This window comes from Camelus bactrianus, chromosome X (genome assembly GCF_048773025.1).
Source record: "Camelus bactrianus isolate YW-2024 breed Bactrian camel chromosome X, ASM4877302v1, whole genome shotgun sequence".
Lineage (NCBI taxonomy): Eukaryota > Metazoa > Chordata > Mammalia > Artiodactyla > Camelidae > Camelus > Camelus bactrianus.
In genome coordinates, this window is record NC_133575.1 from 23937129 (window position 1) to 23959765 (window position 22637).

The window sequence follows — 22637 nt, forward strand, 5'->3', positions numbered from 1 at the left end:
GAAAACAAAAAAGTCTGAAGTCTATTGCTTCAGGTTAAAGTACAGGAATTGAATAACTAACAAAAACTAAAAATGCAGGAATTAGACAACATGCTAATTACAGAAAAATACTGATAGAGCTGTCAAACCAACTAGTGACTCTCAAACTTATAGCAACATTGGTTTGAAACTATCTGAACCCCAAAAGATAAACTGATTCATATCTAGACTTAGTGGCTGGTGTTGATTCATCAAGATCCAAGACAAACAACTTGATCTTAGAGGTTTTTTATTAAATAAGAGGGTCTTTCAAATCTCAGAAATGAGTAGATTCACACATCTAGTCAAATCTCCTAATTTTACAAAAGAAGAAACCATGGTCCCTTGAAGTTGGGTGATTTGTCCAAGGTCCTAAGTATCTCTCAGTAAGTATGAAAAAAATCCAAGTTATTTAGTTAAGTTTACACCTCTCCCAATTTTCTGTAAGTTCCAGGGGATTTCTGTACCAAGGGAGTTTGTTACTGGCAGTGTCTCAACATACCATTTTCAACTGAAAATTTTTCATCCAATTGTTACCAACTCAAAATTAATTTCTTTGCCATCCATGGTAATAGCCAAAAGCTATTTCTGCAGCAGAAAAGACAAGACTTTCTAAAGTAAAGATCATGATATGCAACCTAACAGAAAACTTTCTGTTTACGCTAAATGATGACTGACATCAAACTTAAGGCCTATGTGGTAATTTAGAATAACAGTGGCACCTTTAGCATATAATACCCCTGAAAAAGGCCCCCCCCAAAAAAGATGACCACAAACTAAAGCCAATATATATATACAAATATGCTAAATTAGTAACAATAAATTATTATATAACTTATTAATTTCTCCAATCAGAATTATAAGTACTAAAAAATTACTTTCTCCAATTCATTCCAGTTAGCTTCTATATCCAGTATGAAGTATGCTTTTTATATAACTTAAACATTTTTAAAAGAATGTCTTGTCTACCACAATAAGATATAAAAATAAAAAAAATTTTAAAGAATGTCTTGTTATTCTGAAGCTAAATCCACTAAAAGTGAACAGTACATAAAACAACCCATTTAATCCTGTGAAAACATATTTTTAAATTATAAAAATGCTTTAGTCTCTAACCTATCACCATAGCATTCTTTACTCTATCATAGGACTCTCTCCTTTTATTTCAAACTATTAAGTTCAGTGCCAAGATGAATCTCTGAGCTTGCCACCCCCAGGGGAAACACCTGGCCTTTTGAGGACCTGCAGAAAGCTTGAATAGAAAATCATTTTACAGCCATAGAAGCTTATTCACTAAAGATTAAAAATGACTGAACAACTAAATACAACATGGTATCCTCAATTGGATCCTAGAACAGAAAAACGACACTGGTGGGAAAACTGGTGAAATCGAATAAAACTGCAGTTTAGCTAACAGTAATATACCAATGTTAGTGTCTTAGTGTTGACATAAATATACCATTGTTATGTATAGCTGGGCGAAGGGTATATGGGAACTCTGTACTATCTTTGCCTATTTAAAAATAAACCACTTAGTGAGAACTACCAAAGTCAAAAAGTTTGTACCTCAATTCTGACCCAATCAAATGAAATATCTTCAAGCAATGTCTCCATATCCCTACAAGGCCTAAAAAGGGGATGGGGGCAGGTTCACAGAAGGGACTCTAAATTTCTCCAATATTACTAAAGAAAATAAACCCCAGAAAAGCCTCCAAAAAAAAGATGCTCACTTTAGACAGGGATGACAATGAAAAGCTATGAAACTACTTCTCAGTGGAAAGGGGGGAGAACAAACCCATTTAAGTACAATAGATACGGGCAGTGGGCAGCCAAGTAGAGAAGGGTATTCTAGCAGTTCTAAAACAGTAAAGCTTAATAATAAATGCACAACATTTCTTATGTACTCACCTATGGGCCAGGTACTATTTTAAGTGCTTTATATATATTAACACATTTAACCCTCTCACGAACCTTATTAAAGTAGGCAGTACTGATATCTACATTTTACATATGATATGTCCTATAAGTGTTAGAATAGATTCGAGGGCAACCACTACACTATACAGCCTTTTGAGGAGCCAAACCAGAAAAAAGCTCCTGCCTTCTAGAGACCAGCTCCCATTACTCACTCTGTCCTTAGCCTCCACCAGAGAAGAAAGCCCTCTGCCCAAGGCTTGAAGTTCTTGCTAGAATCGTGAAGGAATGTGACCTCACCACTCCATCTTCAAGATTATGTTCATAATCTTTCAGTACCTGATGCACTCAGTGCATATTCTTGTTGAGACACTGTTATACTTAGAAGTTAGTCTTTATAGTACTATCAGTCTTCAAATTCTGATACGCTGGGCTGGCCTGGAAATCTGAAGGCCATATGTGACATTATTTCTGTGGGAAAATTGTGCTGATTTCCAAAAAGAAAGTCTTATAGTCAACCATTTAGAAATTAAGGCTCCGTCTATACAGACTTTGGCTTTATAGATGCCAAGAAGGTTAAATGAATTTTTTAAAATACACTGCAGTTACTCAAGTAATCCAGTTTTGCTCATACATCAACATGGCACAGTTCCTTATACCTAACATAATAGAAATGGTGTTACTGAAAAATATTAGCTTCATATTTTATGGACTTCTTGCACTACGGTCAATTTTGGATGTACCCAGCAATTAATATACTGCTCTCCCTGCCCCCCAAGCTTTGCATTAAAAAATTACTACCAAATAAACAAGTATATCTAGCACACACACATCCCAAGAACCAAGAGTGTCATCTCAGAAGGCAGTTAAAGCAGCAATAGTAGCAGTAATAACGATGATGACAAAGTAATAATAAGAACTCTTTCTGAGCATTTACCATTGTTAAGCACGTTCTAAATACTATACATCCTCTGGCTCATTTAATCCTGATGAAAATCATGTGAGGTAGGTATTACACTATCCCAATTTCAAAAATGAGGAAACAGGTCAGAGATTAAGCAACTTGCCTAAGATCACAGAGTTAGTGTCAAAAGTAAGATTTGAACATTTGAGCATTTCATCCCTAGAGACTGTTTTTAACCACTGCACTCTATATGTAATTAAATAATTTGGTAAACTCTTAAAATAAACAAAGGGCACTAACTCAAATTCATTTTTAAAACAAGAGTGGTTTATAGACCAAAAAATAGGCCCATCTTGCCTTATATTAGGAATATGTCCTTTAACCAAGTCAACACTGAACACATTTACAGATAACAAATTTTAAATGCATTTTCTTTGCTTTTATTACTTTGAAATCCCTCATGTAATTGTTTGAACACTACAGGGGTAACAGCATGTAACTTCAACAGACTAATAAAACTTTATTTTAAATTTTTTTTTTTTTTTTTTTTTACAAATCCTGGAATATTTTATTTCAGTGCTGTCAGAACATTCTGCATTGGTTTATATGTTGACAACCCCTGGGTGTTTTCACTTTTTTTTTCTTTTCTACCTTTTTTTTTTTTAACATTTTTTATAGAGTTATAGTCATTTTACAATGTTGTGTCATATTTTAAAACAATATGATAAAACAAAAACACTATCCATATTTACCACTAAACAAACTTCGTTAAAATAACTCCCAAGAGTTCTAATACCCTTGAAAAGTTTCAGAATAGCAGCAAGAAATAGCAGGAACAAGATATTCCTTTTATAACAAAGAAAAACTCTGTTCTTTCCACAACACTGTTAACACCTGCTCTAATGACAAACATAAACCGGGATGGACTGAACTTCAATTGTATTTCAAAACATGTGCCTAAATTCAGAAAATTTTCACTGACCATCTAAAAAGGCTATCAGCTTATCAGCCAGACGAGCCACCTGATCCACAAAACACATAATTTTTGATAGCTTAAACGTGTGTTCCCTACAGAACAGAGTAATTAACAAGAAGCACACAACCCCCAACAACCTCTGAAGCACAAGCTGATTTTGTAAATCATCTACTTGAACCTCAGAACTTGCCTTCCCAGGAAACAAAGATCTATGTGCCAGGTTTCCAAGCTAGTCCACTAAAGCTTAAACACCCATAAGGTTACAGAAGTATAATAAAATACTGAACCTGCGTGGGCAATGTTTCTATGGAAAAACCCACTTAGCACTCAATTTAGAATAAAAGCAACTATCCCTGCCCCGTTCAGCCTCGGAAGCAAAAAAGAATTCCTCCCTCCCCTTACTGGGAGCCTGAGCTCCCCTAGGACCACAGGCCTAGGCTTCCATGGTCAAGGCTGAGCAGGAGGAAAGGCATGAATGAGGGCAGTCGGCAGAGTGATTAGGGCTTCAGTTAGGAGGAAAGAAAGACAGAGCTGCAGTGGGAGGAGATCCTGGGATGAGGAAGGCAAGACCTACTTGGGAGTGAAGGACCAAGGGTGGGATGGTAGCTAACTAAAAGGAGCAAGAAAAAAGTATGGGGGCTGGGGAGGGGGGAAACGCCTGCAGAAGAGGATGAGGGAACAGTGGCTGCTCCTGCAGCAGACAGGCTTTTACAAATTTTCCTCCTAAATGCTTAGGAGAGAGAAGGAAAAGAAAGAAAAACTGTGACAAGGGTCTTGACACTGCCTCCCTCACTCTGGTTACTCTCATTCTCCTTTGCAAGAAAAAATGGAATGGGTTAAGGGGTGTTGTCTGGGTCCTTCCTGACCTCCTAGAGCACATAGATTCGGAAAAGGGGAGTGGACTTAGGGGAGTTTTGTTGCCCTCTTTGTCAACATCCATTCTCCCAAAGACTTCAGTGTCAACTGAGAACTAAGGGAAGGCTCCAGGTACCAGCAGAAACAGCATCAGAAAGAGAGGAAGGAAAAGCAGGGAGAGAAACATGAAGCAAGAAGGAAGTGGGATGTTTGAGGGTCAGACAAATAAATAAATAGAACTGCCAATGAACTAAACTATAATAAATGTTCTTAAATATTTATGATTAATTCATTTTGACAAGTTTCAAATATTTCATCAGAACCATTTCACTTTCAGACAAATGAGTATTTGTGGTCACAGAAATAAACTGAGGTTTATTATCTGGAAGGTATGAAAATAAACTTCTAAATATATATAAGACAATTTCCTGGTGTCTTTTCTTCATATGGCGGCAATATAAATCATTTCAGAAAGGCTTTTTTATTTACTCGGTGAGCACTCAGTTACATTATCATTTGTTGATTCTTTCACCCCAATAGACCAAATACCAGGAGTAATTGCCTTCACAAGTGAGGAATATATTTAACTCTTTTTTGGAGGTATAACTATTATGAAAAACTTGCTCATTCATTACCAAACACTGCCCATGAGGATTCCAAGGTATATTCCCAGCAAAGCTTCAAACTCTGTAAAACATATACAGATGCATCCTAAGGAGCACAGGATTTCTTTTTTCCTCCAGCCTCTTATACCCATGTTTCCAGAACTTCCAGCCAGGGATAGTTAATTCAACAGGTAAACCTAACCAAACGACCTGTGGGAGGATGAGTGCCAGCACTTAGCTTTTTTTTTTTTTTTTTTTTTTTTAAATTTCAGCTTTCAGCAGCTACTCTTCAGTTCAACTCTCTATTGAGCAGAGATAACAGCCAGGTAAGCAAGTTCAGCAGCACATCAAAGATGCAAGAGCAGAGACGAGTGGAGGACAAAAGTGACCAATGGCCATGCACTGGCAAGATGTTTCTACTGTTTCACCAACATCTCAGATATTCCCTGGGAACTGGGAAGGTCTTTCACTCCCTAACTCCAGAAAAGATTATGCTGGATCCCAGAACAGCTGTCATATTTTCTGCAAACCACAAACTGGGTCTGAAACCTCTGCACTAAATTAAAGAGAAGAAAAACAGCATCTGCTATCAAGTACTCCACTTGCTGGAGGAGGTAGGTGGGTGGGTATATGTGTGCATATACCTGCAAGTTATGATAAAGCAAATTCAAATGCCCTAAATGGTTGGTATTTTATTTTAGTAATATAATTCGAAAAACTATTCAGGACCAGAATAAACAAAAGATTTGATCTTTGAAGTATCTTGGGCATGCTGAAACTGAAGACAAAGTCACTGAAAACATGTGAATTTCAGATAGGTCACTACCGGCTACTAGGAGTTCTCATTAATCAGCAGACTTCTGCTAAAATGCTACCTCTGGCTAGAAAATGGACACATTTGCAAAGAAAAAAAAAAGTGAGATTATCTTCAGCCAAGGACACTGAAAGCTTTCAAGCTGACCAAAAAATTGAAAGGTTTCTTTGCAACAAAAATTTCAATTTTCACAAAATTGGTGTTAGTAAGCATATACACTTATGTATAGTAGCAAATGCACATATTCTAGAATCAGACACACATAAGCTTGAGTTCTAGTTCCACGACTTATCAGCTATATGACCTTCTTAGGAAAGTTACTGAAGAATACTGGAGGTTAGTGTCGTTATCAGTACAACAGGGATAACATTATCTTTAGCACAGGATAGCTATGAGGATTAAATGCAAACATACATAACCCACCAACCCCAGTGCCTTAATACTCAATATTGACTCCCTTTGTCCAACACAAACTGTACAGAATGTGTCAACAAGATGTGAAACACGTAGAAGAAAATTCAGAGCGACAGAACAGATTATGGTCTGTCAAATTTAAAGATGAAAATCACATGTAATATTTACTTCACTAAAGTCTTTCTTGATTAAGTTGGTTATAAGCAAAGGGGCAGGGGGGATTTTAAATTTGAAAAACTTCATAGCACACTGATTTAAAATTATGTGTATACCCCGGATTTCTTCCAGTATTCATAAAAGGACGCCATCACAAAACTTACCACGGGCGATGATGCCTTTAAAATTTAATAATGTGAAAAATTAAACTCTCTTCTTAAAAGCTCTTTCTTAATCGAAAAATCTCTTTTTTCTTACAAATGTTCTGGTATACTATTGCAGAACAAGTGAAAAAGCAAAAAAAAAAAAAATTAGATTCCTTTATCCTTCCGAAATGAAAAAGTGTGTGAAAGAGGCTAAGTATGCCAAATTATCCTTTCCTATTCGTTCTTGTTCTTTTACAAACCAGAAGTAAATACATCACAGGCCAAAATTATTGTCTGACTGACCAACGTCACTGAGGAACACATAGAATTGTCAAGCCCCGTCTGGACCAAAGGTGACAAGTTTTCTTAAGCAATTTAAATAAACTACGTTTCAATAAGGACAGAAATGCTTTGCATCAACGTTACGTACTTTTGACTTAAATGCAGCTTACTTTATAACCCACCTTGTCCCCCATCCCATCCCCCCAAATCCTGCTTTTAGGCACTTTAAGGAGCTGGCACACGGCATTAAACTACAGAACACCAACTGGAAATAACTCTAATCTGTTGTTGGACCTCAGAGGACTGCTTGTGTGATCTTTAAATCAATGTCGACAATATTTTCTGCTTTCCGCACACCTGCCAATAGCCGTTTGCATACCTCATCCAGAACATTACGATTACTTCTAATCTTCCCCACGTCTCTCAAAACCTTCAACAACCCTAACCTTGGGCTGCTAGTCCTCATTCCCAAACGCCTTGCTGGGACTTGAAGCCAGTCCACAGAGGTTCACGCTTCGCAGTGTCCAGGGTCTGGCAAGGAAGGACATCATCCCCTGGGCTCGGGGGGCGAAGGCCAACCCAGGCCCCCCGGCCACTCCCTCTCTCCTCCGCCTCCCGGGGCGTCCCGGGCGGGCGCGGGCGCGCCAGGCCGTGCGCAGACCTCCGGCAGTCCCGCAGTTTCCGGCGTCCGCCGCAGCCCCAGGCCGAACCGATCCCCGGGGACACCCGCAGTCCAGCACACGCCCGCCGCCCGGGAGGGGGGTCACAGAGACGACCCTGGGGCCACCCCCGACACCCCGGCCCGGACAGGTGCCGGGCCTCCTTGCGGACACTCACCCGGCAGCCGCTGCTCCCCGTCCGCCGCTGCCGCCGCCTTGCCCTCACGCCAGCCGCCTGCTCCCGCGGGGGGTCCGGGCCGGCGCCGCTTCCCCGCCCGACCCCCCTCGGGTGCGCGCCGCGCGGGGCCCGAGTCCGGTGAGAGCCGCCGCTGCCGCTGCTGCTGCTGCCGCCGCCGCCGCCGCCGCCGCCCCCTTTCCTCCCTCCTCCCTCAGTGCGTCCCTCCCACCGAGGCCCGCCTCGTATTTCCTGGATCCGGTCTCGGTGAGAGCTTAGCAAGCGAACCTCCGCCTTTAGGGCTCTCGTGGAGCGTCGTCGCTCGCCAGGCACAAAGATGGCGCCGCCGGGGATCTCGCGAGATTTCTTCAGCAGCAACCGGAGGGCGGGGCCCACGGGAAAGTCGGTCAATTAGGGTAGCCTGAGTTGGCTTCACAGCAAACGCTACCCCTTATCGAAATTGGCAGCACCAGTTTCAGCGGAAGTTTTCGCGCCTGCGCGCGGGCTGCAGAGGACGCATGCCCAGAACGGCCCCTGAAATAGGACCCAGTTCTCCGCGTTTTACCTGTTTCCTCTGGAGGCGGGGGGTGGAGGAAGGGGCGGAGTAACCGGGAATGAAACCCGGGAAAGGACTGGGCGGGACCCAGCGGCGAAGTGAAAGGCGTCCCTTAAGGGTTGGTCATCCCTCTAGAGCACGAACGGCTTACACACTGTGGAGTCTCGGGGAGTCCTCCAACCCCTATTCTTCTCCCTGCCACCGAGTATTCTTTACAAAGTCTCAAATGCCCCTTTTTCCTGTTGTCGGTGCGCTTGCTGTGTGCTGAGAGCTGGGCTCACAGCTGGCAACCACAGCCCTGTTTCTCACATCACCATCTGACTTTCTCTTTCATTTTGGCGCTACGTGAGCCTTCCAAATCTCATACTAAAATAACTGCTTCTTTTCCTGTTTCATTTTTCCTGGCTCATTCATTCATTCAAACTCTTTTTCAGAGTTTCCCATGTGCCGGGTACTGAGGAAACAGATGTGCTCTCATCTCAGGGATCTATTGTCCTAGGATGGAGATGGGTGAGGGAAAAAAAAAATGATGACAGTTCAGCACAGTGAATTCTATGACAGAAATGAGTACAGAGAGGTGTGACAACTATTGGGGGTGGGATGTCATGAAATACTATATTAAAGAGAAAAATCTGAGGGGAGTCTCACTCGTAGGATTTACTCCAGTGAATCAGTCTGGGTGATGTTAGGAAACAAACTACCTCGGTTATTTTCACAGAGAGAATTTAATATAAAGAACAGGTAATAAGATAACTGAAAAGACCGACAGCTCAATTCATTGCTAAGGTAACAACTGCTACTATGCCTGGAGCTAGTGGAACCAAGGGAAGGGGTTAGGATTGTTATAACTGTTTCAATTTAGATATTTAGAGGAGGCACCTTGAGTCGCTGAAATTCAGACCAGTGAGGAGGAAGCAGCATCTGCTGATGCTGGTGTCTCTGGGTTCTGCTCAAAACGCTGTGTCTGCAAGTGTGGGGAAAACTGTAAACTGCATCCAACCGCTGCTATGGGAAGGAACTGCCACTGTCCTGAGAGCTTCCAATCTCCCTGCAGCCTTGCAATGAGAATGAGACACAGAGCAGAGCTGAACTTCACCCACATCCTGAAGCAGACCAGCTCTTGTATTAAGAACAACTCATTTTGGAAGCTGAATGTGGTCAGAAAGGGGGCCATTCACTCCCACCACACACCCACACAGAGTGGGAACCATTTTGTTGAAATATTTGTGGAAAACCTGCTTCGAGGTCAAGGTTTCATACCAGAGCTGCCCTAACCAACTCACAAATACATGAATGAGAAATAAATGCATATCGTAGTTTGACATTGAGACTTTTGCTTATTACATGGCACAAGTGGACTAATACAGCAGCTCTGTTCCACAAAATGAGCAGGAGTTAGTCTCCTGTCCTCTTGCTCCACCATCCCTAGACTGCCGTCCTAGTATATTTGGTTCAGAATGGCTCGGCACCACATGACATTCCAGTACTTAGAAAGAGGAAGGCCTACCTGTTATCCAATGCAAGTTCGTGTGCCCATTGTATGGTGAGGCCAAAACAAACTGAAACAGAATTTGGAGCAGAAAAAGGTTTATTTCAGGGCTGAGCAAAGAGGACCGGGTGGTTCATGCCCAAGAAAACCCCGAACTCCCTGAAGGATTTCAGCAAAGCATATTTAAAGTCCAGGTAAGGGGGCGGGGGTGGTCTCAGGTTCGTGATCATCAGCTCACACATGATTCTCTGATTGGTTGATGTTGAGGGCAGTCAGAAGGTCTGGGGGCCAGGTGCTCAAGATCATCAAGTAGTTACTTACTTCCATTTGTTAGTGATTTTTAGCATCTGAAAAACTCAGGAAATATGCATGAGATACTATTATCTGGATATTTCAGAGAGAAGCTACAGCAGCACATATGGGGGAGGGTTCTGACGCAGGAAGGCCACACAGGGTCCTGCTCGGTTACGAACCCAGTTCCCTTAAGGGCACTACCCATGGGTTGTTAACATCACTTAATGCTATTACTGTGTCTACCTGCAGGGGAGACTGGGAAATGAGATCTTACTCTAAGCAGACTTGTATCTAACTAAAAATTCTATGACTTTGGAGGGAAGGTTGGGAGGACAACCAGCAGCCCCATAAAATAATAAAAACTCAGACCTTGATTTAAAATTATTTCTTCTCCTTTCTGGCAGCTGGGTCCTGCCCCTAGTAAGGAGCTTGAAGTAAAAAAAAAAAAAAAAAAAAAGCAGGTATAACCCTTTTATTTCTGTTCCTTAGGGATCTATTTCTTCTCTCTGTTTTACTAAACACAGTTTCTTCTCCTCTAGGAAAGAAGCAGGTGGGAATGGAGGTGGGTAAATGATTGCTTTACAGGTACAGTCATAAGATAGTTTTGTCCTCTCTGGACATGACAAATGTCTAAAATTAGCTCACTCTCTCTTGGTTTCACTTGAGGGCTCTTAGGCTCCTACTGGGAAGATTTGATAGCATGTCCTAGGACACAAATGATGCTCTTTCTTCTGTCTGGCCTCTCTCTCCTCAGCCCCTTGTCTCTTTTACATTTTGATGCTGCTGTAAGTCCTCTCTAGGCTGTCAGTGGCTTCTATGTGCCAGGCATCAAAATGCTGGCTCTCTCATGGGGTGAGCATGGCTCTTCAGTACCTTCCTGACTGCACAATTTTTTTACATGGAATCAACCTTTTCTAACTTCTTCTCAGTCCCTGCCTCTTGTAGAATACCCACAACTTCTTATTTCCAGTATCCCCCTCATACACTGGCAGGGCACAAGTGAGAGGCTGAAGCTTTTTTGCTTTCTGTGAAAGTCACTTCATCCATAGGAAACTCACATATCCTTGCCAGGTTGAACAACAGACATGCTGCCCTGTCATTGTTGCTCAATATGCTTCCTGCCTTCAGAATTCTTCTGGCAAGGAGCAGACAGCGATGTCTATGTCAACACAGGTCTCCAAACTCCAAAGATACGTGGTTGGCTCTCCCTGAAATTCTCACTCTAGGTTGGACCTATAGGTAGCTGCAGTTCAGTATAGTAACCAAGCAGCTGGACTGTGACGCACCTTGAAGACACTCCTCATTCAGCTCTCAAAAGCCCCCTCGCTTGGCTTTGCCTTCCCCAGTGGGAGAGAAAATCTATAACACTCTCTCAAAGATGAGAACTAATAAAAATCTCCCTTCTCTTATTTCAGCTGGAGGAAGTATTTGAGTGATAGTCACAGAACCGGTTTCACCACCTATTGATGATCCTTTAGGGAAGGGCCTAGAAACCCTCTTTCGAATGTGATAGAACTTAGAATGTAGTCTCCTCAGCTGTATCAGACACATCCTATGTATAATTTCAAATATTTTTGGCATCATCTGTTATATTAATAATCTATTGCCTTGTAACAAAACCACTCCAAAACATAATAGTCTAAAATGATAACCATTTTATTTGCTCCTTATGCAATAAGTTAACAATTTGGGTTGGGCTCAGCTGGGCACTGCTTCTTCTGTTCTCAGCCAGGGTTACTTATGGTGACAAGAATAGAGGCAATTCATGGGACCCAGAATGGCTCCCTCTTACTAAGTGACCCCAGTACCACAGAGTATGGTCTAAAATCCAAGAAGTTAGCTGGGCCTTTAATGGGCCATTTCATTAGGCTCTCTGCTTCTGAGTGGTGACATATATGATGAGACCAGTGGTTCTCAGGGTCATGAGCATCTCCTTTGCAGTAACATGGGTCCATTGGTTTTTGGCAATAGTGTATGGGATACCACATCAATAGGTGACCGTTTTGTAAAGTCTTGAATGGTGGTGCTGCTGGGAGAACTGTGGATAGGAAAGGCAAACTCATAATGAGAGTATGAATCAGTTCTGGAAAGAATGAATTACTGCCCTACAGTCAGATACACACCCCATGTGGAAGGGATTCAAAATAATCAATTTGCCCAAGTGGCTGGCTGTTCTCCTTGCGAAATGTTGCCATAATATGGCTCAGTGTTGGTTTCTGCAGGTGGTGGGTTGGGCCAGTGGTAGCTAATTGTGCCTTAGTATGAGGGAACCCTTGTTGGACCTGAAGGGCAAGCCTGGATTCTATTGACAGGAGCACTTGTTCTGCCTTGTTGTAGAGCAAGCCTCCGAGGAACCTTATTGATGGCAGACCACTCGGGTTGCTTGGTGCCAGGGAATCTGGATTCGGCGTGCCAGCTGTTTATAAGCATTTTCTGGAAACTTGAGGCTGATAAGATGGTACAGTCCTCCTGTGAGGGAAGGAAATCCCATGGGAAGCTGAGTTTGGGTGCAACCACCCCTCTGGGAGAAGGGCAGATCTCTGGCTCCAGTTAGCTTTTTGCCTGCAACTCAGCATGAATTTTCAAGATCACTTCCAGACAAATTTGTACTAACATATTGTGTTTAAATTATGTTAATTTTCACTTGTGTAGACCCCTTGATTTATTTTTACCTTGTGATTTGGTGAGTCTCAGTGGGAAAGGGATTCCTTATAATCTAAATTTCCCCCTGTAATCTACCCCCTACTTTGCTTCCCACCTAACCTTCATTAGCACTTGTATTGGCCAGTACTCTAAATAATGAAAGTGTCAGAATGCCTTCCAATCTTGCTGGAAGAACTAAAGGTAGCCTGCTCTCATTTTCCCTATCATAAGCACAACGAACAACAGAACTGGGCCCTTTTTATATCAAGACACTTAAAGAGGGAGAAATCATTAGTTAAGTACGAAGGACAAAGAAGGAAGAGGTACCAGTTGCCCATCACCCCCACCCTTATATCCCTGGTCCTGGGGCAGGACATACTCATTGTTTCACATCTCAAAATTCTCTGACTTGGGAGTTGTATATCTGGTGATGGTTAAGGGGTTAGTGCTTCTCCTGGAACACGACTTACCTATACTCACCAGGACTCTTTTTAGGAAAAGCCAGAGGAATAGGATTGGGTCTCAGGCCATCACTCGAACTGGATGGATATCGTACACCAATCTCAGCAACTCCAGCTGGTGACCAGGATCCATTTTTTCACATTCCTCCTTTTCCCTGCTGGCTCACACTTCTAAACACCAATGCCCTCGTCCAGTGGTCAACGCCCCACTGGCTTATCTCTACCAAGGCTCTCATCTCAGGAGTAGTAAGCTTCCTCTCAGAAGAAAGAGCTTAATTCAAATTGGTTCAACATCTTTTTCTTCTTTTGGAGTTAAAATAAGTTAGTAATAGGAATAAAAGCATTTAGGGGACCAGTTCTCTTGACCAGTACAAAGTAATCTCTAATTTCTTTTCCCAAAAAGTACATTTCAAATAGAAAATGTACTCAATATTTACTTCTAAATGAGTTCACTGTGACTTTCTATAACACTTGATAAGCTCAATGATGCTGTAAGAGAATCTTCACACACATTTTCTCTCCCAGATGATCTTGAGGTCTTTCTGAATCACAGTTTCCCCTTCATAGTAAACATGGAATAGTACAAAGAGACATTTGACAGATGAAAATTGAGATTAAGAGAATTGCCCAAGGTAATAGGTAACTGGTCCAGCCCAGATGGGAATTTGAGCCTTCCCTTCCCAAATGCAATGAGCTCTCTGCCAGGAACACCAGAAATAGTCAGTGTCCTTTATTCATGGCCATAGGAATTCATTCATTGTTCCACATATATTTATTGAGCCAGGTTCTGAGAATATACAGTGCTGAATAAGACAAAGTCCCTGCTTCACGATATTTCCCAGTCTTTTGGAGAAAAACGCCATATAAACAAATGAGCAAAAAAATTAAAAAAAAAAAAACAATATGGAGTGTAGCAAATGAAGCCATAGTTCATACCTTTGGTGTTCTAAAAACTATGGCTCTGGAGAAAGTAGGAGAGTGAAAGTTGGGAAAAGTTATAGAAAGCAGCCAGTTGTCTGGGGACTCTGTCCCAAAGGAGGTCATGTGTAAACTCATAATGAAAACGAGTGAATATATATTCAGTTGTTGTCAATGAAATAGTAAATATTTAAAGTTAATTATTATTTCGATTTTACCAAGGAGAAATTACGTTTACCAAGAAAAAATTTCTCCTTTTGATATCTAAAAGGAGACTTAAATCCTGTGCTCCCAATCAGGTCCTCTTCCTTAACTTTTCACTGTGAGATCTTCTGACCAATTGTCATCAGCTGATAAAATTGGGACGGAATAACTGAGAGATGGTAAATCAGGGTACATGAGAGTGAGTCCTTGTGATATTGTGATTGTTAAAAAGGGGACAACAGGCCCAAAATACAGTCACTTGTGCTAAGCCCATGATACGAAACCAAGGCTTAATATCTAACCTAATTGCAGTTTCAGTCTCTTACAGCAATGGAATCTTAAACCAGTCAATCTGGAATTACATGGTCAGCGCTAGGGAGGTAATCTGCCTGATAGACCACAGCTGTCCCCCAAAAGAAGCTGACTGCCTGAAACAATCAGGTCTTTGCTAGAATAACTTCCTTGTGCTTCCTCCTTCTACCTATAAAAGTCTTCCATTATCTACAGCTCTTTGGAGCTCCTTTCTGTCTGCTAGACAGGTGCTGCCCGATCCGTGAATCGTTGAGTAAAGCCAATACAATCTTTAAATTCTACTCAATTGAGTCTTGTTTTTTAACTTGATTTATAGTAAGAAATATATATTTGGTCTCTGTCCCATTCTTGGCACAGGATTCTAAAACCCTTGGAATTTCTTGAGTCATAAGAGCTATAAAAGTGCCTTTTGTTATTCATAATAAGCCCCTTTCAACTACACCTGAGTTTATGCTAATACGGTGACTTTTGGAAAGCCCCTAAGAATGGGAGCTGGTTGCTAAGGGAACCAAGGAGTCAGTGATTAGAGGGTTGGAACTTTCAGCCCCATTCCCCAGCCTCTAAGGAGGGGAGAGGGGCTGGAGCTTGAACTAATCAGCAGTGACCAATGATTTAATCAACAGTGCTAAATTAATGAAGTCTCCATGAAAACCCAAAAGGACAAGATTGGGAGAGCTTCCAGGTTGGTAAACACGTTGGAGGTTCTTGGAGGATGGCGTGTCCTGAAAGGCTATAGAAGCTCTGTGCTCTTTCCCCATATCTTGCCCTACGCATCTCTCCCATCTGGCTGTTCCTGAGTTACATCTTTTATAATACATTGGTAATCTAATAAGTAGACTGTTTCCCTAAATTCTGTGAGCTCCTCTAGCAAAATTAATCGAACCCAAGGAAGGGTTTGTGGGAGCTTCCAATTTATAGTCAGTTGTTCGGAAGCACAAGTGACAACATGGATGTGAGATTGGCATCTGAAGTAGAGAGGGAAGGGACAGTCCTGTGGGACTGAGTCCTTAACTTGTGGGATCTAACATTATCTCCAGGTAGATAGTATCATTGACTACAACTTAGTCGTATGACTGTGTCTAACTTCATATGCCCAGGAAGCAGGTTAGAATGGATTTTAATATATATATTAAAATATATATATTAAAATTAAAATTTATATATATATAAATCTTTTTGTAGATTTTTACATTACTTATCATTAAATCAAACATTTTCCATGTTATTTCCATGGTCTTCATTATTGTGGAAGATTTTATTATTGTCGAAAATATTTCCTGTCCCTTTCCTCTGGGGCCATCTCTACAGATCCAGTTCTTGGTAGGTCTCCCTATATGCCCCATTGATGTCAGGCCTGGTCATGTGACTTGCTTTGGTTAGTGGAATTTGAGCAGAAATGACCTATCCCACATCTGAGCATAAGCTTTAAGAGCTATTTTATTATTCTCTCCTTGCTCTTTTTCTGCTGCCTTGAGATCAACATGGAGCTAGTCCTTCCAATTAGGTCCTGGGATAAAGCAGAGCTGCAGCTGAACTGCAAACAATGGGTAATAATTGAGTGAGAAATAAACCTGTGATAAATCACTGAGATTTAGGGATTATCTGCTACTGCAGCATAATCTAGCAAAAGCTGGCTGGTACAATGATTATAATAGCTGCACATTATTCCATTGTGTTATGTACCCTGATTTTTCAGTCCTTTCTTCCAATGTTAGACATTTAGGTGGTTTCCAATTTTCTGATGTTATAAATAATGCTGAAATGGACATCTGTGCAAAGTTTTATTGTTTCTGTTAAATTATTTCCTTAGGATACATTTTTCAGCATACAAAACTGAGTCAATGTGTATGATCATCATTACTGTTGTAGGACAAGGCAGGCTGGTACAATGGGCAGTAAAAGAATTTACCAAAGACGAAGGAGGAGAATAGTAAAGGGGTTTATTAGGTACACTACCACAGACAACATTGGGCCACACAGATGAGATGTGCCTGTGTGCACACCGAGGATGAAAGCATAGGGTCTTTTATGGGGAAGGAGTTGGTGAACACAGTGGGTTGTGGGCAGCATGATCAGCTCGTGCACAAGTTTCTGATTGGTTATAGGTGAGGTGAGAAAGTAAGGGTCTGTGAAGGAGCAGCGGGATTTATGACTCTGATAAGGAGGAAATACGGGTTGAAACAAACCAGTCTGAGCTATTGTGAGAGTAGCCCTTCCCTAAGGCTATTAATTCTGCTAGGGCAAAACACACATCAGAAAAAAATTTACTTTATCTTTTGAGGGATTGCAAGTGGACATCTAGGAGCCCAGGAATGGGGGTCATTGGACTTTGAAGGGCACCAGTTAGCCTCACAATTACTACTCTTATTCCCAAAAGGGGTATATTGTCTGTGTATTAAGTCAGATTCCAGCAAAAAACATGAAAACCACTCTAGTGCTAGAGGGAAAAGAAAACAAGAAATTGACTTCACACATAATGAAGGAGCTAAGGAGTCAGGGGTGAAATAACCCAGAGATTGGAGACACCAGAAATATTCTGCCACCCTTGGGGATGGAGGGACAGTTGGATAAGGTAGAAAAAGCTGGATCCATGGAAGAGATAACCTAAGAAACAGAAAGAGAAAGGGAGAAAAATACTTTGGACTCTTTCATCTTCTTGCTCTCCAATTTTCTGAAAGTACTGTCCATTGAGCAAATCTACCCAGAAGTCAGGGAACAAAGGAACTTGGAGAATATAGTTACCTACGGCACAGAGGGCAAGAACAGGACAGTGAGGTATCTGGACAGTAATGGATGAGTAAAGCCCTTCACCAGTCTTTCCAGCATTGTGCATTATAAATGTTGCTCCTACAGAACAGAGACAGACTCACAGACATAGTAAACAATCTTATGGTTACCAGGGGAAAGGGAGTGGGAAGGGATAAATCGGAAAGTTTAAGATTTGCAAAGGTTAACCACTATATATAAAAACAGATAACAAATTTCTTCCATATAGCACAGGGAAGTATATTCAATATCTTGTAATATTCTTTAATGAAAAAGAATATGAAAATGAATATATGTACATATATGCATGACTGGGACATTATGCTGTACACCAGAAACTGACAGATTATAACTGACTATACTTAAAAATAAATGTTGCTCTTTTGGCATGAAAGACAATAGTAGTTGAGACTACTGACTCAAATACCATTGGATTTGAAATCCTGCTCAAAGCTCTTCCTAGTCATGTGACCTTGGGTGAGTTTCTTAACATCTTCAAGTCTCAGTTTCTCATATTAAAATGTTGTGAAGACTAAATATATAAATATAAATATAAAACACATGAAATAGGTTCTCAATAAACATTAGCCTATGTAATTATCAGCTGTAACATGAAACCTCTAGATTAGTTTAATTTTCACATCTTTGATGTCTATGTAGGATAAACATTTCTCAAGTGATTTTCCTTTACCATATGTATTTCCTCAAGAGTCAATTGTTCATTCCCTTAACTTTGGAGTTTGGTGTCTTATAAATTTGAGTGACTTGTTAATATGATATAATTATTAATCTTTTTTCTATCACATTTTATATTTCATATTGCTCAAAGCTAAAGAAGTTGTTATTCTTACACAAAGCTTAAAAATACTCTATTTTCTTCTGGATTTCTAGAATTAGGTTATGATAAGTAATTGCTTATTGATTAAGACATAAGTTTGACTGTGTAACAGATAAATAAAAGCTCTCCTATAAATGTCTAGGCTAGTAGGTGCTCTATGGTGTCAGAAACCCTGGCTCCTTCTAGCTTGTTCTGCCATTCATAGAGTGCTGCCATGGTTTCCTGAGCCCAGATGGCCATCCACCACCTCCAGATCCCAGCTAGTGGAAAGTAGGAAAGTAGGAAAGACATGTGTCTTCCCTTTAAGGGCATAATCTGGATGTTGCACCCATCACTTCCTCTCACATATCATTGGCCAGAACTTAGTTCCATGACCACATCTAGTTACAAAGAAGACTAGGAAAAGAAGTTTTTATTTTAGATGGCCATATACTCAGTTCAAAATTCTATTATGATAGAAGCAGAGGAGAACAGATATTGGAGGGATACTATTGGCCTCTGCCATTCTGCTCTTCTGGCCACACAAACATCTATGTGTGCTCCTCTTCCCATACATAGAACACACCCATCACCAAGGGAGAGAGCTCCCAAGTACAATCCCATTACCACTGAAGGGGAGCAAAATTTGCTACCCCCAAATATGATTATCTTGAGCTGGTTATTTTTAAGAAGCAACCGACAGGAGAAGCTCTGAAAACAGAGCAGAAGTTATCATTTTGTAAGAGACTTTTATAAGGGGAAATCCATTTGTAAGGGTGTCTCCCCTGTGTACCAGGAAAAGGAAGATGACTAAAATCCTAGAAACTTACCAATGAGAAGGCAGACTTAAATCTGTATTAACAACCTTACCCTTGTTTACTGTGCTTTTCCCGGTCCCCTCCCATAACTGGCCTCCCCTCTCCCCCAACATCCTTCTTTTGTCTTTAACAGAAGATGGTGATGGCTCTGGCCATTTTGGGGAGTTACTCAAGTTTCCTGGGTCTCTCTCTTGTATACAGGAGGTATACATGTTATTAAACTTCTGTTTTTCTCCTCTTAATCTATTTTTTATTACAGGGAGCAGAGTGTTCAGCCAAGAACCTAGAAGGGTAGAAAGGGAAAATTATTTTTCCTCCCTTACACTGCATACGTCTTCAAGTCCAGGATCTCTGAGTGATGTGTGATCTCCTATGTCAGGTTCAGCTGTGTCTTCTTGTGATTCTGAAATCTAAAAAAAAAAAAAAAAAAAAAAAAGACAAGTGATATACCCCAGCCACAACATCATAGTGGAGTAGGAGCAAGATGACAAGAACAGAAACATTGATACTAGGAAGGGAGAAGCGGAACCACTCAGTAGTCATCAGTTAATGGCGATTAGAGTCCAACAGGCTTGGAAATGCAGAAACTCATTGTCCTATCACTGGATTAAATTTCTTAGTTGGCTCATCTGACAATCTTTAGCTCTGCTCTCTTAAAGGAACCCCTTGTCTGTTTTCCTCTATGGCTTTAGTCTTTGCCCTCTGGAATTTTAATTTCTATTGATTATTACAGCCACATCTGCAGTGGGCATTTCTTGGGGATTGTTCAACTTCCACAGCCTGTTTCCTGCTGAGCAGTTTGGGGGTCCTAACACTGCTTGGAGGTAAAGGGGAGCAGAATTTGTCACCACAAAATATGTCTCTTTAGCATAAGCATTATTTTGAGCTGATTATTTTTAACAAACAGCTGTCACAGGAGAAGCTCTGAAAACCAATTAGAAGTTACCCTATTATAAGATACATTTACATTTATAACACACCCTCCATTTGTAAGGGTGTCTCCCTCTCTGTACCAGGAAGAGTAGGATGGCTCTAGATATCTGGAAACCGTCATCAATGGAGAAGTCACCGACCTAAATCTGTATAACAACCTTACCTTTGTTTACTGTGCTTTGCCCGGTAACCTCCCACAACTGACAGCCCCTGCTCCCCACCCCCACCCCCACCCCACCTCCAGTGCCGTTTCTTCCATCTTTAGCTGCAGTTGGCATTTAACTGTGGGTTCAGGTCATTTTGGGGAGTTAGTTTTCCTAAGCATCTCCTATGTACACAGGGAAGTACACATTATTAAACTTCAGTCGTTCTCCTGTTAACCTGTCTTTTATTACAGGGGTGTCTCAGCCAAGAACCCAGAAGTTTAGAGGGAAAGTTATTTTTCCTTCCCTACAGTGACTCTAATAACCATAGGCATTTGCCAGGCTTTTGGCTTTCTTTGGCTTTCAGATTCCCTGTAACATTTAATAATAGGCTTCTGTTCTATTTCCTGCTTGTCAATCACATTCAGAAGTAACGAGCCGCCCAGCAGCAGGAGTCTGTCTTGGCCGTGAACTTCTCCAGAGGAAGGAGGCAGAAAGCAGCAGGGCCCAGGGATAGGAGGTCTCACAGACCCAGGGAACTGGACCAAGATGTGCAAGTACCCAAGGCTTGGTCCTATGTCCTAGGTCATGGAGCCTTGAAGCTAGGACTACCCATGGGGGACAAAGCCTCCCTGCCCCTGGGCACCCTCCTGTATCTGCCCCAGGTCCTCAGCTTCTCAGCTGAAGATGTGAGTGAGTGGTGGACACCAGTGGGAAGCAGTGGTTCACGCAGCAGCCGAGGGATGCCAGCATGTGCCCTCTCATCTGAGCCAATCAGGGTTAATCCCTGCAAGTAACTGAGTTGGGGCTGATGCCCTTGGAGACCCCACAGGCCCTGCCTTTGGTGCTTGTTCATGGCACATTCTGGCAGCACTGGCCATCCATCCTGCTCAAAGGCCTGTCCTGCTAGGGAAGGATGCACAGCCACCTGGCCTCAGGACTGCCTGGGGACCCTGGTATCCTCAGTGGCATGCGGCCAAATGGCTAAGTGGTGGTATTCATCAATGGCCCCTGGCCCCGACAGATGGAACACCCTTTTGCTCTGTCAATGGAATGATCCTGACTCCAGGGAAGACTGATGACTTCCGGCTTCCCAAGTACTTGAAAAAGGCCCTGCAGCTATGCTCTGCCCAGAGCCCCTCTCCTGGACTGGTAATGAGGAGACAGAGTGTCAGAGTGGCCCCAAGCACAGCTCCAGAGGTAGAAGGGTGATTCAACAATAAAATATTTATTTAAAAAAAAAAAAAGAAATGTAAAGAGATAGCAAAAAAACCCCTCAAGTTTGAAAAAAGAAAGAAAAAAGAGGTAGTGATAGCCTGAGATCTCCCCCAGGCAAATTCTCCTACTGTTCCATTGTTCTCTGTGCTGACTCATCTTCTTCTTACTGAACTTGATAGCTGCTTCCTTAAGCTCTTCTTAGGAGGTTTGGGTGGGAAGTTGACGTCCTTAATACAGTTGTTCCTCAGTATTCAAGGGAGATTGGTTCCTGGACCCCCAGGATGCCAAAATCCATGGATGTTCAAGTCCCTTTTATAAAATGGCATAATGTTTGCATATAACCTACGCACATCTCCCCGTGTACTTTAAATCATCTCTAGATTACTTATAATACCTAATACAATGTAAATGCTATGTAAATAATAGTAAATACAATGTGAATGTTACATAAAGAGTTGTTGGTCTGCTGAAAATTCATTTTGCTTTTTGCAACTTTTTGGAATTTTTTTTTCAAATATTTTCTACCTATGATTCATTGAATCCACGGACGCAGAACCTGCAGATACAGAGGGTTAACTGTATACCTGTGCTCTGACTTTCATTTATTGGTCAGGAAGGAAAGTCCTTGAGGAGCCACAGTCTTTTCTCTTGTAAGCCTTCCCCTTTTCGCAGCCCCTTTAAAATGCTTCAGTGTGAAGCTGCAGAAAGCAGTTGGCATTTTCACTTGTGTGGGGCTCTGAAATCACAGGCCACAGGCAAAGAATGAGTCTTGACAGAGCTATGTTCTCTTCCACTTTTGGTTGCTGTCTGGTTAGCTCTGACTGGCGTCCATCCTTCTGTAGGACATTGCTTCCGATGCCTGGGAGCTGCTGTCCAAGAGCTTGCCAATCTTGGTTAATGTTGTGCCTAGCTAAAATTCCATTTCCTTAGAAGAAAGAGAAAATGGATATTGAGGGAGAACTAGCACTCTGCCACAAATGCCTATTGATTCACAGAGTTTCTTAATTCCACTCCATAAAGTGAGTCAGTGATTTGTAGAAGGCACAGGGGCCAGCAAAGTAGAAACTGGCACCCTCAGATTGCCATATCATACGGTATCAAAGGACTCACTTTCAAAAAGGAAACGGCTCTTCCCACACACACACAC

The 22637-nt window shown here is 41.6% G+C and overlaps 1 protein-coding gene and 1 pseudogene across 2 annotated transcripts in view; one reads left to right on the forward strand and one right to left on the reverse strand.

Annotated features, from left to right (window-relative positions):
- Window positions 1-8139, reverse strand: part of TAB3 (TGF-beta activated kinase 1 (MAP3K7) binding protein 3) — an 80653-nt gene extending 72514 nt beyond the window's left edge. The window contains exon 1 of one of the 2 annotated variants that reach the window (XR_012504877.1): window positions 7922-8139. The gene's annotated coding sequence lies outside the window, so the exon portion shown is untranslated. The remainder of the gene's footprint in view (window positions 1-7921) is intronic. The other variant, XM_074359967.1, reaches the window with a different exon arrangement.
- LOC105081357 (tRNA 2'-phosphotransferase 1-like) lies at window positions 685-21613 on the forward strand (annotated as a pseudogene).
- Window positions 21614-22637: the final 1024 nt, after the last annotated feature.